We start from the raw sequence: 18493 nt of genomic DNA on the forward strand, positions 1-18493 counted from the left end.
AATCCTATAACCTAAACCTATAACTTTAACCTTAACCTAAACCTAAACCAATAACCTTAACCTAAACCTAAACCTATAACCTAAACCTATTCTCAAATCCCTAAACCTAAACCTGAACCCGAACCTGAATTCCTAAACCTATAACCTGAACCTTAACTTAAACATATAACCTATAACCTAAACCTAAACCTAAACCTAAACCTATAACCTAAACTTATTCTCAAATCCCTAAACCTAAACCTGAACCCGAACCCGAATTCCTAAACCTAAACCTAATCCTGTAACCTAAACCTATAAACTTAACCTTAACCTAAGCCTATAACCTATAACCTTAACCTAAACCTATAACCTTAACTTAAACCTAAACCTAAACCTTCTTTTTTGGTTAAAACTATGTATATCATTGATCTTTCAAAAAAATTGCCTATGCATCTGAGCACCCCTTTACATAAAACAGAGGGCCCAACATTGAAAGCACCAAATAATTACAAGAAAAACCAGCAAAGGGTAGTCACACAACCCTAATCGATCCCAATCCAACTTTATCAAGAAAGATAGAGCCTCTAACCTGTTGAGGAAGATCAGATTGCTGGTTGAAAGAAACAGAAGATTGAGAAGCACTCCCAATCCGGGCCATGAAATCCGCGGGAGAATTCCCTTCCCTCAGGACATGCACGAATCTGATACTGCCGATTCTCTGCAGCTGATGAATTCTATACAACCAAGCCTTCCATTTCCAACCCAGCTTAGCCACTCTGCTTAGCAGATCAACAACCTAAACCAAAACCAAAACCAAAACCAAAACCTATAAACTAAACCTTTAACCTTGACCTAAACCTATAATATATAACCTTAACTTAAACTTAAACCTATAACCTATAACCTAAACCTAAATCTAAACCTAAACGTAAACCTATAACCTATAACCTTAACCTAAACCTAAACCTAAACCTATAACCTACATAACCTAAACCTATAACTGTAACCTAAACCTATAACCTAAACCTAAACCTAAACCTATAACCTAAACCTAAACCTAAACCTATAACCTTAACCTATAACCTTAACCTAAACCTATAACCTAAACCTATAACCTATAAAATATAACCTAAACCTATAACCTAAACTTATAACTTATAACCCAAACGTATTCTCAAATCCCTGAACCTAAACCTACACCTAATCTTAAACCTATAACCCTAACCTAATCTTAAACCTATTTGTGTAAGCTGACTCTAGTCTTTTCATTATTGAGATGGATAAGAGTTGGATGCGAGCTAAGAACAGGTTTGACCCAGATTATAAACAAGGGGCTCAAGAGTTAATAGAATTTGCACGAAATCGGGCAGATTCAGGCAGTAGGATTAGGTGTCCATGTTGAAAATGCAAGAATATGGTTCATAAGACTTTAGACAAAGTAGAAGACGATTTGTTCCTAGTTAGGATTGACCAGGGTTACACTTGGTGGATCCATCATGGTGAAAATATCCACCAAAAAGTTAAGGCCACTAAAGTCCTTACTGACCCAATTGTGCCAAATGACGAGGATGAAGACGTTAACGAAATGCAAGATATCATAGGGGATGTGTTTAGGGGAACAATTGCAGATACTAATTTTGTAGTGACAAGTAGTAGCCAAGATATTCCTCCTATGGGTGATATCGAATCAAAAAAGTTTAGTAAGTTGTTAACGGATGCGCAATGTCTACTTTATCCGGGGTGTGAGAACTTCTCCAAGTTGAATTTTCTTACAAGGTTACTTCATTTGAAGACAATAAATCATTGGAGTAACAAATCGTTTGACATGTTGCTTGACTTGTTGAAAGAAGCATTACCGGATGGTAAGACATTGCGTAAGTCTTATTACGAGGCAAAATCCTTGATGCGAGATTTGAGCCTTGGTTACATCCTCATACACGCATATATAAATGGTTGTGTATTATATTGGAAAGAGCATGAAAATGTTGAAGAGTCTAGGTGGAAGTATGATGAAGCCAAGCGTAAAAAGAATTCCGCAAAAGGTGTTAAGGTACTTCCCATTGAAACCCAAATTGCAAAGATTATTTACGTCTCTCAAGACGACTGAAGATATGAGGTGGTATAAGGAGAAACACGTTCATGATGATAGTACACTGGGGCACCTTGCGGACTCTGAAGCCTGACAAAATTTTGACAAGCAATATGACTAGTTTATAGAGGATTCTCGCAATGTTCGACTAGGTCTTACAAGTGATGGTTTTAATCCATTTGATAATATGAGTAGCTCGTACAATATGTCACCAGTGGTACTTATGCTCTACAATTTACCTCCTTAGTTGTGTATAAATGAGTCATTTTTCATGATGTCATTGCTTATTCCTGGACCCAGGTCACCCGGGAATGACATTGATGTGTATTTACGATTGCTAGTAGATGAGTTAAACGAATTGTGGAGTCAAGGTGTACAGATGTATGACACATTTGCAGGATAGAAATTTCGATTGCATGCATTGGTCTTGTGGACAATAAATGACTTCCCTGCATATGGAAATTTGTCTAGGTGGAGCACGAATAGAAAGTTAGCTTGTGCTACATGTAGTATTGAGACTTTTTCATTGTCATTGAAGCATGGTAAAAAAATGTGTTATATGGACCATCGTCGCTTCCTTCCGAGCGATCATAGTTGGTGCAGGAAGACGATGATCTTTGATGGCAAATAAGATCATAGGCCACCACCAAAAGAGCTATCTGGAGAAGATATGATACAACAACTGAGTAACATTGGAGAACTTAGATTTGGTAAGGCATCGCACTTAAAGAAGAGGAAACGTACAGTATTGGAGTATAACTGGATGAAGAAGAGCATTTTTTTTTAAGTTGCCCTATTGGAGTGATCGAAAATTGCAACACAACTTGGATGTCATGCATATTGAGAAGAATATATGTGACAATGTCTTTGGAACATTGATGAACATAGAAAAGAAAACAAAAGACAATTTTAAGACTCGATTGGATCTACAAGCAACGGGTTTAAGGAAAGAGTTACACTTGCAACCACATGAAAATTCATATACTATACCAGCAGCCTACTACACATTGAAAAAACTAGAGAAAAAGCATTTATGTGAATGGTTGAGATCGATGAAGTTTTTCGATGGGTATGCGTTAAATATATCTGGGCGCATAAACTTTATAGACTGTAAGGTAATAGGAATGAAAAGTCATGATTGTCGCGTCCTTTTGCAACGTCTATTACCGGTTGCGATTTATGGATTCCTTTGTAAGGATATCAGTGCGGCACTGATTGAGTTAGGAATATTATTTAAGGATTTGTGTTCGAAATCATTAAATGTAGAGGTTATTAAACAACTGGAGAGGGACATTATCATAACCCTTTGCAAACTTGAAAGAATATTTTCACCTGCGTTTTTTGATGTCATGATACACCTAGTGATTCACTTATCAATAGACTACATATATCCATGTTTATCCAATACAATATCAATATCAATAGATGTATCCGATCGAAAGGTGATAGAACCTATAAATTTTTTTATTCATTCCATAGACTACATATATCCATGTTTTCATACGTATAACATAGTGGTTTTGTGTACAGATACCTTTACACACTAAAATGATTTATGAGGAATAAGGCACGTCTAGAGGGATCCATTGCTGAAGCGTACATTGATAATGAGTGTTTGACATTTTACTCCATGTATTTTCGTAACATAGACACTAGATTCAACCAAGAAGATCGGAATGCCGATGAAGGGCAAGAGCATGAACAAGGACTCATATCTGCATTCTCACATAACGTCCATCCTTTAGGATCCCCGATGTTTCATGATATGAACCTTGGGGATCAAGTAAAGGCACGGTGGTATGTGTTGCATAATTGTAAAGAAATAGAGTCGTACTTAGAGTAAGTCAAATCCCTTGATAATTGTATCTCTATATACGATGATCTTTAATGTTTCTTACTGATGACGTGCCAATTATGTGTAGCGAACATATCTAGGAGATGAAGTCCTAATACCCTACAAATTATGATCGAATGCATTAGGATTAGTTTCCAGAATGGTTCGCGAAACATGTAAGATTTCACCTTGTATTTCACCACATTTAGAATTTTATTATATTGCACAATATTTAAACCTAAGAAAATTTCTAAACAATTACATTCTATACATGATAATAAATGAAGACGTCACACGCTACCAACTTTGTGGATGCATCTGATGCACTTTACTCACTAGTGTGTGGCCCTGATAGACGTGCATCTAGGTATACAAGTTGTATTGTAAACGGGATTCGATTCCACACTGAAGAGCGTGAGAAGTATAGGACTACACAAAATAATAGGGTGGTTGTGAAGGGAATGCATGAGGAGGTAGAAATTGATTTTTATGGCATTTTAACGAATATTAATGAGTTGAGTTATTGTATGAGAAAACAGATGTACTTATTTAAATATGATTGGTGGAACATTAGAAATAAGAAGTTGAGAATACAGACTGACGACTATTTTACGAGCGTAAATTTATCTCGGAAGTGGTTTAAGGATGACCCATTTGTCCTCGCCAGCCAAGCTGAACAAGTAGTTTACCTCACTGACACCAGGTTAGGCAGCTCTTGACACGTGGTGTAGAAAATAAAGCCCAGGAACATATTTGACGTTCTCGAACCAGATGTTGAAGATAGCGAGGACGGGGGAAATGAAACGTCTAGGGCTGAACAAGCATATCAAGAAGACTTACCATTTAGGGATAGATGGACTGATCCAAATGTTAATATTGATGTGGTGCAATTGGATAGAGATGATGTGCCACCTGATCATATTGATGCCGCAATAATATATGACACTGTTAGAGATGATAGTGATGACGATGTTGCAGACGATGAAGAGGAAATATTGATCAGCGATAGTGATGGTGAAGAAGAAATAGTCTTAAGCGATAGTGATACAAGTAACGAATATTAAATATACATATGATTTACATGTCATTTTTCAATTTGAATAATTTGATTATTACATGTATACATGTTTTACAAGTCATAATTTATTCCTTTAATTAACTTGTTTATAATCCACATTTGTAGTTGAGTCAATTTCTAATCATGTCCTCCTCAAACCGGAGCATAATGGAAGCATGCAGCATACGTCATTAGCTATTGTGGGTGGACTTTCCGGCCCTATCTTCTTCTGGTAGGGCCAAAGAGATACCCGGTCTAGTCGATGAGTGTAGGGAGGAATATATCGACGATGACTCAGATGAAAGATTATACAATCTCAAAAAAAATTTGGACCTGATTAAGGAATATAACCGTTGGAAACTTCGTATGGATAATATGGTTTTGTCACTTGCACATCTGAATGGAGTCTTGAAAGACCAGATTTCTCCTATTGTGACTAGCATGTTGGCTGTAACAATGTCGAGTGGTTCACATAGCTTAACATATACTTCTGCAGCTTATGATAACTTACGCAGGGAGTACTTCGGATAGTTGATCCAAAGTTATAAATTATTACAATGAAATAAATGTATTTAATATAGAGTGACAATGTGTAATGAAATTTCTAAATTTTATTAGAATGTTTACGGTTTTATTATATTTTGTTTGCATTATAGTGTAATGGTCTAATCATATTTTAATCATCTCTCTAAGTATAAGCACAAATTCATTCTACCATCAACACTACTTGTGTAATGTTTTAGTATATTCCACTTACACTGTAAAGTTTAATGTGTTTATTATATTAATATTCATACACTTGTACTGACATTATTTAAATTTATAAGTTTGTAGTTCGCACAGCTTAGTCATGGCACCAGGTGGGAGATCAGGTCGTTCGCGCACTGGATCTACCCCTTCCACCCGTGATGTGATGGAGACAGCATCGACATCGTATGCTGCATTACAGGCGTCTGAGCCCTCCGTTCAGCATATACCGGGCACTGCATGTAAGTGTAGACATATATTTCTTTTAGTGACTTCTGTTTATGTTTAGACTTACATATTTCTTTTGCGACAGCATCATTGACCAGCCGACGAGGACGTGGACCCACGCGTGGGTTAGTTTTAGAGCGACTTACGCATGAGGGTAGGGTGATGGTAGAGTTTCCACAGGACTGCCATATACCCATTGGGGACAATGTCAGATTGTTTGCATCGGAGATCGGTGTCCTATATCGATCTATGATCCCGCCACTACCCCCCGTTGGGCAGACGTGACAAATGATGTACGGTAGCTCATCCGTCAGTGTCTTCAGGTAAATTTTAGTAAATTAGATTTTCTTTTTTAAAAGTTCATTTACGGTTAAGTTATTTTTATTGCCTTAATCTATTATTTACAAAACTACAGGATAAATTTGTCTTAAATCTAAGTGTTCCATATATTTCCCATGTTGTCGACGACATGGTTAAGGAGCAGTTCAAGGAGTAATGTGGGGATTTACACCAGTGATACAAGTGGTGCAGGAGCCATGAGGAGGCCATACTGTCCACACCGCCGTAAGTGACTATAGACGACTAGTGGACGCTCTGCGATAAATTTTCTTCTAAGGCTTTTCAGGTAATATTTACATATTTACGATATCTTAAGGTAATAATTAAATTCACAATTAATAACAATGTATTATGAATAATGTGTTCAGAAAATGAGCAGAATAAATTCTATGAACAAGGGAAAGTTAGAACTGAACCACATAGCTGGTTCAAAGTCATTTCTACGACATTGTCACAACATGGCAAGAAATTTCTGGTGATTATTAAGTTGGTATATTCAAAGTCATTTATATTAACTCTATTGTCCTTTTAATTACACAGAGAGATTCCGTCACTGGCCAGGAGCCTGGACCAGTGGACCTCTACAGAGGGACTCACTGTCGGCAGGCGATGAGATCTTGGGTTCATCCTAGAGCCAGTGAGAATTGGGCAAAAATCCTTACATTGTAAAATTTAATTGCATTGAATTATAATAATATCATTCGTTATGAAAATTCATATGTTTTCATTATAGGCGGTGATAGACACCATGCGCAGTCAGCCCACTCCAGATGGTAGTCAGCGAAGTAAGCCAGATATCCTGAGTGAGGTGCTTGACACCTGTTCTGGATATGTGCGTGGGCTTGGACATGGTGCCAAGCTCATGGCACCCGCTAGACCTGACTCTAACCGATCCGTCATTGGCAGGAGCGCCCTACGCCGAGCTGATATCACAGAGAGAGAGGTTCAACAGCTATGGGTCGTCGTCGAAGAGATCAGAGAGCAGCTGGAGAGGCAGATGGAGGACCAGGAGAGGAGGATTGAAGAGATGTGGGTGGAGCATGAGCGACGGATGCAGGAGATGTTTCAGGCTCTTGCTACACACTTAGCCACCGATGCCCCACCACCTTTGCCTTCATCTGATGCCCCACCACCTCCGCCTTTATCTTCATGATTTTTTAAAATTTTTTATGATTTTTTATATACAAATGTTAAACTTATATGTATTTTTGTGTGGATGAATGTGATGTGGATAAGATTGTTAATGTATGTATGGATGTGGTTTATGTTTGGATGGATGTAGTCTGTGTTTGGATGGATGTGAATGTGAATATGATGAAATATATCGTAATAGGTGTATATCGGGAAATTTTGCCTGAATTTTGAAAAAAAAAAAGTTACTATTATCGACTAAATATTTCGTAGGTAAAAGTTTCATTCATCCACATTTTTTACCTACGAAAAATTTTGTAGGTAAAAGTTTAGTTCATATTTTTTACTTACAAAAAATTTTGTAGGTAAAAGTTTCACCCGCATTTTGTACCTACGAAAAATTTCTTAGGTAAAAGATTCATTCACATTTTTTACCTACGAATAATTTCATGGATAAAAGATTCATCCACATATTTTACCAACGAAAAATTTCGTAGGTAAAAGTTTCACCCACATTTTTTACCTACGAAAAATTTCATAGGTAAAATATTCATCCACATTGTTTACCTACGAAAAATTTCGTAGGTAAAAGTCAGTTTTACGGTAAAAGGTGTACCATTGCCGACGAATTAATATTTCGTCAATAAAAGCCTTTAGCCACGGTCTTATTGCGACGATTTTTTTGACGACATGTTTCGTTGGTAATACTTATTACCAACAAAACATCTTTGACCAATGAAATAATTCATCATGCACATGAGCTGCCTTCGTACGTACACGCAGGTGCGTAGTAATATGCTCCCATGCACAAGATACTACGCCAAAACTGTGAAAAAAGGACGGTCCAAAACCGTCTCAAATGACCAAAAAGGACGGCCATGGACCGTCGTATAGGCCGTCAAATTTTGACGTATCATATTACTTAAAGGATGGTTGAAAACCATCATTCTTATTGATAAAAAAAGGACGATCATGGACCGTCCTTAAAAAAAATGGCGATGGACCGTCCTTAAAAATGATTGTCATGGACGGTCTCTTATGAGCCTTCAAAGGATGGCCATGGACTGTCCTTTAAAAGGACTGCTATGAACCATCTCTTTTGACCCTTCAAAGGACGGCTTTGGACCGTCCTTTAAAAGGACTACTATGAACCGTCTCTTATGAGCCTTCAAAGGACGGTTATAGACCGTCCTTCAAAAGGACTGCTATGGTCCATCTCTTATGATCCTTAAAGGACATTTTCACATTTGACCTGTTACAATCATCATATTCTTCCTGATATACACCTGTTATACAATATATTTCATCATATTCACATTCACATCCATCTAAACCCAAACTACGTAAATCTATCCAAACATAAACTACATCCACCCAAACACACAATCTTATCCACATTACATTCATCCACGTATAATACATATAAGTTTAACATCATAAGTAAAAAAAAAAGAGGAAAAAAAAATCAGCAACAATTTTCTTTTTGTGTCTTTCATCTAATAAAAAAATATTCAACCAACAAAACATTATAATTCAGAATCATGAAGAATTGCAGAAACTTCTTCCAAAAAAGTGGACACTTTTTTAAAATAAAACTGATCATTAAAATAAAACTAATACGAGTAAATAATGCAAAAAAAGTGTTTCAATTAATAGAAACAACAACAAAAATTAAAGCTTTGTAAAAATAGGCATGTGTTAAAAGGAATCCATTCTTATTTGTTATCATGTGATTGGGCTATATTATTACAGCAATCGGGTTCGAGATCGGGTTTAGGTTTGGGTTTTCAAGTTTAGGTTTAGGTTAAGGAGTTGAGATTAGGATTAGGTGTAGGTCTAAGTTTAGGGATTTGAGAATACATTTAGGTTTTAGGGTTAGGTTTAGGTTTAGGTTTTAGGTTTAGGTTAAGGTTATGTAATAGGTTATAAGTTTAGGTTATAGGTTATAGGTTAAGGTTTAGGTTATAGGTTTTGGTTTAGGTTTAGGTTAAGGTTTAGGTTTAGGTTATAGGTTATAATACATAGCTTATAGCTTTAGGGAATTGAGAATAGGTTAAGGTTAAGGTTTAGGTTTAGGAAATCGGGTTCGGGTTTGGGATTGGGTTTAAGTTTGGGTCTTCAAGTCTAGGTTTAAGTTTAGGTTAGGGAGTTGAGATTAGGATCAGGTTTAGGTTTAAGGATTTGAGAATACATTTCGGTTTTAGGTTTAGGTTTAGGTTTTAGGCTTAGGTTTAGGTTATATGTTTAGGTTATAAGTGCAGGTTATAGGTTTAGATTATAAGTGTAGGTTATAGGTTTAGGTTTATGTTTAGGTTAGGTTATGGGTTAAGGTTTAAGTTTAGGAAATCGGGTTCGGGTTCAGGATTAGGTTTAGGTTTAGGTTTTTAAGTTTAGGTTTAGGTTTAGGTTAGGGAGTTGAGATTAGGATTAGGTGTAGGTTTAGGTTTAGGGATTTGAGAATACATTTAGGTTTTAGGTTTAGGTTTAGGTTTTAGGTTATAGGTTAAGGTTTAGGTTAATGTTAGGTTATAGGATATAAGTTTAGGTTATAGGTTATAGGTTAAGGTTTTAGGTCATAGGTTTTGGTTTAGGTTATGGTTATAGGTTTAAGTTTAGGCTAAGGTTTAGGTTTAGGTTATAAGCTATAGGTTTAGGGAATTGAGAATAGGTTAAGGTTTAGGTTTAGGAAATCGGGTTTGGGTTCGGGATCGGGTTTGGGTTTGGGTTTTCAAGTTCAAGTTTAGGTTATAAGTGTAGGTTATAGGTTTAGGTTTAGGTTAGGTTATATAGGTTAAGGTTTATGAATTGAGAATATGTTAAGGTTTAGGTTTAGGAAATCGGGTTCAGGTTTGGGATTGGGTTTAGGTTTGGGTTTTCAAGTTTAGGTTTAGGTTTAGGTTAGGGAGTTGAGATTAGGATTAGGTGTAGGTTTAGGTTTAGGGATATGAGAATACATTTAGGTTTTAGGTCATATGTTTAGGTTTTAGGCTTAGGTTTAGGTTATAGGTTTAGATTTAGGTTATAAGTGTAGGTTATAGGTTTAGGTTCAAGTTAGGTTATAGGTTAAGGTTTAGGGAATTGAGAATAGGTTAAGGCTTAGGTTTAGGAAATCGGTTTCAGGTTCGGGATCGGGTTTAGGTTTGGGTTTTCCAGTTAGGTTTAGGATTAGGTTAGGGAGTTGAGATTAGGATTAGGTGTAGGTTTAGGTTTAGGGATTTGAGAATAGGTTAAGGTTTAGGTTTATGAAATCGGGTTCCGGTTTGGGATCAGGTTTAGTTTGGGTTTTCAAGTTTAGGTTTAGGTTTAGGTTAGGGAGTTTAGATTAGGATTAGGTGTAGGTTTACGTTTAGGGATTTGAGAATAGGTTAAGGTTTAGGTTTAGGAAATCGGGTTCGAGTTCGGGACCGGGTTTTAGGTTTGGGTTTTCAAGTTTAGGTTTAGGTTTAGGTTAGGGAGTTGAGATTAGGATTAGGTGTATGTTTACGTCTCGAGATTTGAGAATACATTTAGGTTTTAGGTCATAGGTTTTGGTTTTGGTTTAGGTTAAGGTTATAGGTTTAGGTTAAGGTTTAGGTTTAGGTTATAAGCTATAGGTTTATAGAATTGAGAATAGGTTAAGGTTTAGGTTTAGGAAATCGGGTTTGGGTTCAGGATCGGGTTTAGGTTTAGGTTTTCAAGTTTTGGTTTAGGTTTAGGTTAGGGAGTTGAGATTAGGATTAGGTGTATGTTTAGGTTTAGGGATTTGAGAATACATTTAGGTTTTAGGTTTAGGTTTAGGTTTAGGTTATAGGTTATAGGTTTAGGTTTAGGTTTAGGTTTAGGTTATAAGCTATAGGTTTAGGGAATTGAGAATAGGTTAATGTTTAGGTTTAGGAAATCGGGTTCAGGTTCGGGTTCGGGTTTAGGTTTGGGTTTTCAAGTTTAGGTTTAGGTTAAGGTTAGGGAGTTGAGATTAGGATTAGGTGTAGGTTTAGTTTTAGGGATTTGAGAATGCATTTAGGTTTTAGGTTTAGGTTTAGGTTATAGGTTATAGGTTTAGGTTTAGGTTTAGGTTAAGGTTTAGGTTTAGGTTTAGGTTATAAGCTATAGGTTTAAGGAATTGAGAATAGGTTAAGGTTTAGGTTTAGGAAATAGGGTTTGGGCTTGAGATCGGGTTTAGGTTTGGGTTTTCAGGTTTAGGTTTAGGTTTAGGTTAGGGAGTTAAGATTAGGATTAGGTGTAGGTTTAGGTTTAGGGATTTGAGAATACATTCAGGTTATAGGTTATAGGTTATAGGTTTAGGCTTAGGTTTAGGTTATAAGCTATAGGTTTAGGGAATTGAGAATAGGTTAAGGTTTAGGTTTAGGAAATCGGGTTCGGGTTCGGGTTTAGGTTTGGGTTTTCAAGTTTAGGTTTAGGTTTAGGTTAGGGAGTTGATATTAGGATTAGGTGTAGGTTTAGGTTTAGGGATTTGAGAATACATTTAGGTTTTAGGTTTAGGTTTAGGTTATAGGTTACAGGTTTAGGTTTAGGTTTAGGTTAAGGTTTAGGTTTAGGTTATAAGCTATAGGTTTAGGGAATTGAGAATAGGTTAAGGTTTAGGTTTAGGAAATCGGGTTCGGGTTCAGGATCAGGTTTAGGTTTGGGTTTTCAAGTTTAGGTTTAGGTTTAGGTTTAGGTTAGGGAGTTGAGATTAGGATTAGGTGTAGGTTTAGGTTTAGGGATTTGAGAATTGAGTTAGCTTTAGGTTTAGGTTTAGGTTATAGGTTACAGGTTTAGGTTTAGGTTAAGGTTTAGGTTTAGGTTTATGTTTAGGTTATAAGCTATAGGTTTAGGGAATTGAGAATAGGTTAAGGTTTAGGTTTAGGAAATCGGGTTCGGGTTCAGGATCAGGTTTAGGTTTGGGTTTTTAAGTTTAGGTTTAGGTTAGGGAGTTGAGATTAGGATTAGGTGTAGGTTTAGGTTTAGGGATTTGAGAATAGATTTAGGTTTAGGTTTAGGTTTAGGTTATAGGTTATAGGTTTAGGTTCAGGTTTAGGTTAAGGTTTAGGTTAAGGTTATAAGTTATAGGTTTAGAGAATTGAGAATAGGTTAAGGTTTAGGTTTAGAAAATCGGGTTCGGTTCGGGATCAGGTTTAGGTTTGGGTTTTCAAGTTTAGGTTTAGGTTTAAGTTAGGGAGTTGAGATTAGGATTTGATGTAGGTTTAGGTTTAGGGATTTAAGAATACATTTAGGTTTTAAGTATAGGTATAGGTTATAGGTTATAAGTTTAGGTTTAGGTTTAGGTTTAGGATTAGGTTATAAGCTGTAGGTTTAGGGAATTGAGAATAGGTTAATGTTTAGGTTTTGGAAATTAGGTCCAAGTTCGGGATCGGGTTTAGGTTTGCGTTTTCAAGTTTAGCTTTAGGTTTAGGTTAGGGAGTTGAGAATAGGATTAGGTGTAGGTTTAGGTTTAGGGATTTGAGAATACATTTAGGCTTTAGGTTTAGGTTTAGGTTAAGGTTATAGGTTTAGGTTTAGGTTAAGGTTATAAACTATTGGTTTAGGTTTAGGAAATCAGGTTCAGGTTCGGGATCGGGTTTAGGTTTGGGTTTTCAAGTTTAGGTTTAGGTTTAGGTTGTGGAGTTGAGATTAGGATTAGGTGTAGGTTTAGGTTTAGGTTATAGGTTTTGGTATTTGAGAATAGGTTTAGGTTATAAGAATAGGTTTAGGTTATAAGTATAGGTTTAGGTTTAGGTTTTATGTTTAGGTTAAGGTTATAGGTTTAGGTTTAGGTTTAGGTTAAGGTTTAGGGAATTGAGTTTAGGTTATAGGTTATAGGTTAAAGTTTAGGTTAAGGTTTAGGTTTAGGTATAGGTTTAGGGATTTGAGAATAGGTTTTGGTTTAGGTTAAGTTTAGAGGTTAAGGTTAAGGTTGTAGGTTTAGGTTTAGGTTAGGTTATAGGTTTTTGGTTAATGTTTAGGTTATAGTTATAGGTTTTGGGATTTGAGAATAGGTTTAGGTTATAAGTATAGGTTTAGATTAGGTTATAGGTCAAGGTTTAGGTAATTGAGTTTAGGTTATAGGTTCAGGTTATAGGTTGTAGGTTATAGGTTTAGGTTAAGGTTTAGGTTATAGGTTTTCGATTTGAGAATAGGTTTAAGTTATAAGTATAGGCTTAGGTTAGGTTGTAGGTTAAAGTTTATGGAATTGAGTTTAGGTTATAGGTTATAGGTTTAGGTTATAGGTGTAGGTTTAGGTTAAGGTTTAGGTTGTAGTTATAGGTTTTGGAATTTGAGAATAGGTTTAGGTTATAAGTTAAGGGTGTGGTCCCTACAAATACAGATATAAACACGGCCTGCTCCAATTGGCCAGGCCCTTCTAATGCTGTTTATAGTAAATGGATAGCTTCATTATGGTCATAACAGCGGTTCCCAGCTTCCAGGGACCTCCGCTCAACATCCGGATAACTCCGACGCACATTCGGGTCTACTCCATTAATTTCGAGTAAATACATAAACACGGCCTATCCAAATGGTCAGGCCCCTCCAATGTTGTCCATAGGAAATGGACAGCTTCATCATGGTCATAACAGCGGTTCCCACCTTCCAAGGACCCCTGCTCATCCGGATAGCTCCGATGCACATCCGGATCTGCTCCATTAATTTCAAGCAAATACATAAACACGGCTTGTCTAAATGGTCAGGCTTCTCCAATGTTGTCCATAGGAAATGGACAGCTTCATCATGGTCATAACAGTGATTCCCACCTTCCAGAGACCCCTGCTCAGCATCCAGATAGCTCCAACGCACATCCGGATACATAAATGAGTACAGTTTCAAAGAATATTATTAGCAATGTTTCAAATGCATACCTCCCTTAGAAAGTCCTTCAGTTAATCCTCATGAAAGTCCTAATCTGTAAGAACCTTAACGGCAACATCCTGCATTCCGTGATTAAATAAATAAGAAGATGAATCACCTTTACTTTTAAGTCAAACAAAAATGGGACAGAGAACCATGTAAGAAACACGAAGAAAAATGTGGATTTCTTTAAATATCATAGAGAGATTGGTCCAAGAACTGAACCACAAATTACTCTCATCAGGTTAGTTATCAGAATAACATTTCCAAGAAAGCGTTGGCTCCAACACTCGTACTTTCAGCCCAAACCCTAATCAAGAAGGACTCCAAAATTACCAAGTACTCATAAACATTCATTGCAAGCAATTTCTATCCATGACGACCATACTGTTAAAATCAATCCTCTTATTTGTGCTCCCTTAGGTGTGAATTTTGATAAGGATTGCGTTCAAATGCTACTTCATAGATCATATTCCGAGATAAAATGTGTCTATTATATAAAAAATTATAATTCAAAAACAGACAATAAAGAGCACAAATTCTTATTATAAAGGTGATATTTAGAGTTAAGCTTACCATCATTGTCATGTTGAAACTGTTCCTTGAATACGGGGATGTCCCTTATTGATCTAAAACAAACTTATCTGGTTAACACCCCCTGAAGTGACACAACACCACAACTATTAGTAGAAAAAGCCTAATTCATGCCTTGTATGCATGCACCTTGCAAAAGTTCCAATAACAGACATGTCACATGGCATTGAAGATACCAATCTATTCAAAAACAGTGAGTTGTTTAAGATATAACATACCCATTTAAAAAGTTTCCCCGTTTGATGTGTTGTGAAGGAGAGCCTTAACGTGAAACAAGAAGCGTTCCATAGACCTCTTTATAGCCGGGATCTTGCAGGTGATCATTGTCCACTTCGACCCCTTGAGAAAACCAAGCAGTGTTTTGCATTAAAAAAATTGAAATTTGCATGAAATATGCAAGATGAAGCATCAAGATCTTTGAGATGTTTCAGTTAAAAGGTTTCAAGTTTACCTATAGTTCCAGATGAGAAAAGGATATTCGTGAATGCTTCCATAGGTTGTTCTACTGCATTATAATCCTTAGCCCTGCAATTTTGAGAAGAAATATACACTTGGAACTCCAAAAAACAAAGTTAGACATGGCCTACTCCAATCAAATGGTTAGAATTTGTCCAACCACCTTGATTTTTGGACCCTCACCAATCCATTCAGTGCAGTGTGAGAACTGCCACATGGTTACAATTGCCTCCCTCGTCATAGAATCTAAGTGGGTTACTCCCATCGTCATCTCTATCAAGAGGAATGGTGAAAAGAAGAAGGGCATAGACTTCATCATGCTCCATGATGTATGCGAGATCCCCTTCCCACACCATTTATGAAAGAAATATGGGGGGCCGGATCGCGAAGAGTGTAACCTTTTACAGATGGTTTCTTCGAATACCATCAAGTAGAGATCGGGGAGGGAGGAGACAAATGTCGAGACTACTTGAATAGCGGATTGGGGGGTTTCTTTGCTCATAATGCAATGTGTAATGCCGGTATGAAGAATTCTCCTATTATCGGATTGTAAAAAAAAGATTTGATTCATGATTCTGGAAGTAGATTTAAATGATTGGACTCTATGCGGTCCTCTTAACATGTGGATACTCTCAAATTCATGTTTAAGCATTGTCGCCGCCACTTAATCCCCATAATGTTTGACATAATGGAATATGACTTTGTTGACATGTTGCATGCATGGTTGGAGGGTTTACTAGTTTATTCCGTCAAGATCTGTATTATAGATGGAGCCACCTGCCATACAGAGACGACGTTCGCGGTTTCAATAAGCTGTATGGAATTAACATTCCTCTATCCAGCAACACACACTAGTCAGCTAAGTAGATATTTATAGTCTGATATAAAGCAGCAAAATCTATAGCACTGCAGTCTGAAAGCAGTGGCATGAGTATAAGATAGACTAGTATATATAAACATGGGTATTCAGTAAATAGATGTTGGAAACCTGACAGGCGATATAATATAAATAAAAAAATGTTTTATTACATAAAAGTTTATTTAGCTTGCAGATGCATAAGATAGACTAGTATATCTAAACAAAAAGAAATGCACTAGCCCTATAAATACTACATAAATGCTTCTGAAATAATAGAATAGAATATAAATTGATTTTTCTTTTCCCTCATGGCCATGTCAATGTCTGACATGAGTGTTGAACACTGCCAGAAACCACTTTTTTCCCAGAAAATGGCGTGATCTTGTCACACTCATTATCTATTCAAGAAAAGGGGTTTACGAATGTCACTGACAGAAGAAAGAACACTGTTACTAGGACACAATGAATCGGTAACTACATAGGTTCTGGATTAAGACGCACATCGGGTTTAGGTATTCTCTAGTATTATCTACTATTGAACCTAGTATTATCTAGTACATGCTAGTAACATACAACCAATATTGGGGCACCATCCCATAAGCTACAAGAATTTCATGTCCCCCTAAACAAGGTATCCTCCATTGATAACATATATATATATATATATATATATATATATATATATATATATATATTATAAGTTCTTTATTTTCATTTACATTCGTAAATATATTCATCATCCATCCAAGAAATTGAAACATTCATCATCCTCAAACAAGTAACTAATTATCTAACTTACAAATACGATTATCAATATTCAAGCACTAATTCAGAAAATAAAATTTCAAGCTTACGTTACTTTTCACATAAGTTTCCAGATAAGCTAACCTTCTCGCTTTCAGTAACCTTCTCCAAAATCTGAGATACGTTTGTTGTCAGGCTACTTACTTTCCCACCTTTACTTGCACAGGATTGCTTAGATACTCCTTAATTACAATAAACAAAGGATAGTCAGAAAGAAGTTTGTCCTTAATTGCTTTTCCATCAACATATGCAAGCAAATGCACCCTTATGCAAAGCACACAGAAATCTTAAGGATAAGAAAAACACTAAAAAAAAGAAAAAGAAAGAGTGGAAAACTAATCTGAAAAGCGCATGGAAATCATAAGCATAAGAAAAACTCTAAAAAAAACAATGCTAGTGAAAAAAAACCAAGTGCATCGCAATTAGCTTTTACTTTTCAACTTGAATGCATTACCTTTCCTTGGCTTTCTTTACTTGTAGCAACCATAGGAAGTTCAGCAACATCCTGACCAAATATTCTAAGGATTCCAGCTGATACAACATCTAAACTGTATTGATTAAAAATGCAAGTATCAAAACAATTATGATCTGGAATACAAAATCTGCAAAGAGATACGAATGTGAAAGTTTGAATCTTCTGCAAAATTATATTTTGGCTTAAAGATGCAAGTTCTTACTTTACAGTTAAAATTGCACAATACATCCCACCAAATTCTTGACCTGCTACATTTCTTCTGCAAAATATTTAAGAAACCACAGCAATGTGGGATGCTATACAAGATATAAATCATAAAGGCAGAGAAGAAAAGGATACAAGGAATCGGCAATTTATGCCTCACACTAAAACAAAATAATGATAATAGTAATAAATATAGGCATTCATGCTCGCATGCAATTGGGATCACTTGTGTCCTTATATGGGCCGGCGCGTAGTTATTCACATCGCACCCTTGCCGGCAGACAGAATCAATTCATTTGTACAAAATTCAAATGAACAATGTCCATGACTTACCCATAGACCATAGCAGGGATCAGTTCACGACCTGCTTTTTCAACTATAGGATCGAAATAATCCTGGCAGAAAGAAAGAGGCAATGTTAAATAAGACAAACAAACAAGCACCTGCACATTAGGAAGGATTTTCATTCACGATTCAACAAACATAAAATTCATTTCATTTCCTTTTTATGACTTTGTATGTTGGTTTTTGGGTTTTCTATGTTGCTCCAATTTCTGATTCAATAATTTCCAAGTATCTAATCGGTCCCTAAAGTATCTGAAATTTCAAGAACTACAGCTGATTTGTTAATATTGCAACATATGTAAGCAAATGTATTAGTTGAATTCCATGGCTAGGCACATATATCACTACATGCAACTCATTAAAATTATTTTTACTCAAGTATATGCAACAACATATATACACAAGCAAGGAAAACTATTACTAGAATTCTAACAGAGGACCATAGGCACATAGATTACTTCACTACATTTGCAAGAATTAATATTAGTATTTTTTTTCCATCATCACCACCGCATCATCATATGCACCCT

The 18493-nt window shown here is 36.2% G+C and overlaps 2 long non-coding RNA genes across 2 annotated transcripts in view; one reads left to right on the plus strand and one right to left on the minus strand.

Moving 5' to 3' along the window:
* LOC131243044 (uncharacterized) overlaps positions 1–11590 on the plus strand; it is a 56006-nt gene extending 44416 nt beyond the window's left edge. The window contains exons 3-4 of the long non-coding RNA XR_009169824.1: positions 10574–10940; positions 11462–11590. This is a non-coding gene — a long non-coding RNA (uncharacterized LOC131243044). The remainder of the gene's footprint in view (positions 1–10573; positions 10941–11461) is intronic.
* Positions 11591–17295: 5705 nt separating this feature from the next.
* On the minus strand, positions 17296–18086 carry LOC131244464 (uncharacterized). Its single transcript, XR_009170304.1, has 3 exons — positions 17952–18086; positions 17617–17673; positions 17296–17487 (listed from the first exon to the last, which is right to left on the minus strand). It is a non-coding gene; the product is annotated as an uncharacterized LOC131244464 (long non-coding RNA).
* Between the last annotated feature and the right edge of the window lie 407 nt (positions 18087–18493).

The sequence above is a fragment of the Magnolia sinica genome, chromosome 4, assembly GCF_029962835.1.
Source record: "Magnolia sinica isolate HGM2019 chromosome 4, MsV1, whole genome shotgun sequence".
Classification (NCBI taxonomy): Eukaryota; Viridiplantae; Streptophyta; class Magnoliopsida; order Magnoliales; family Magnoliaceae; genus Magnolia; species Magnolia sinica.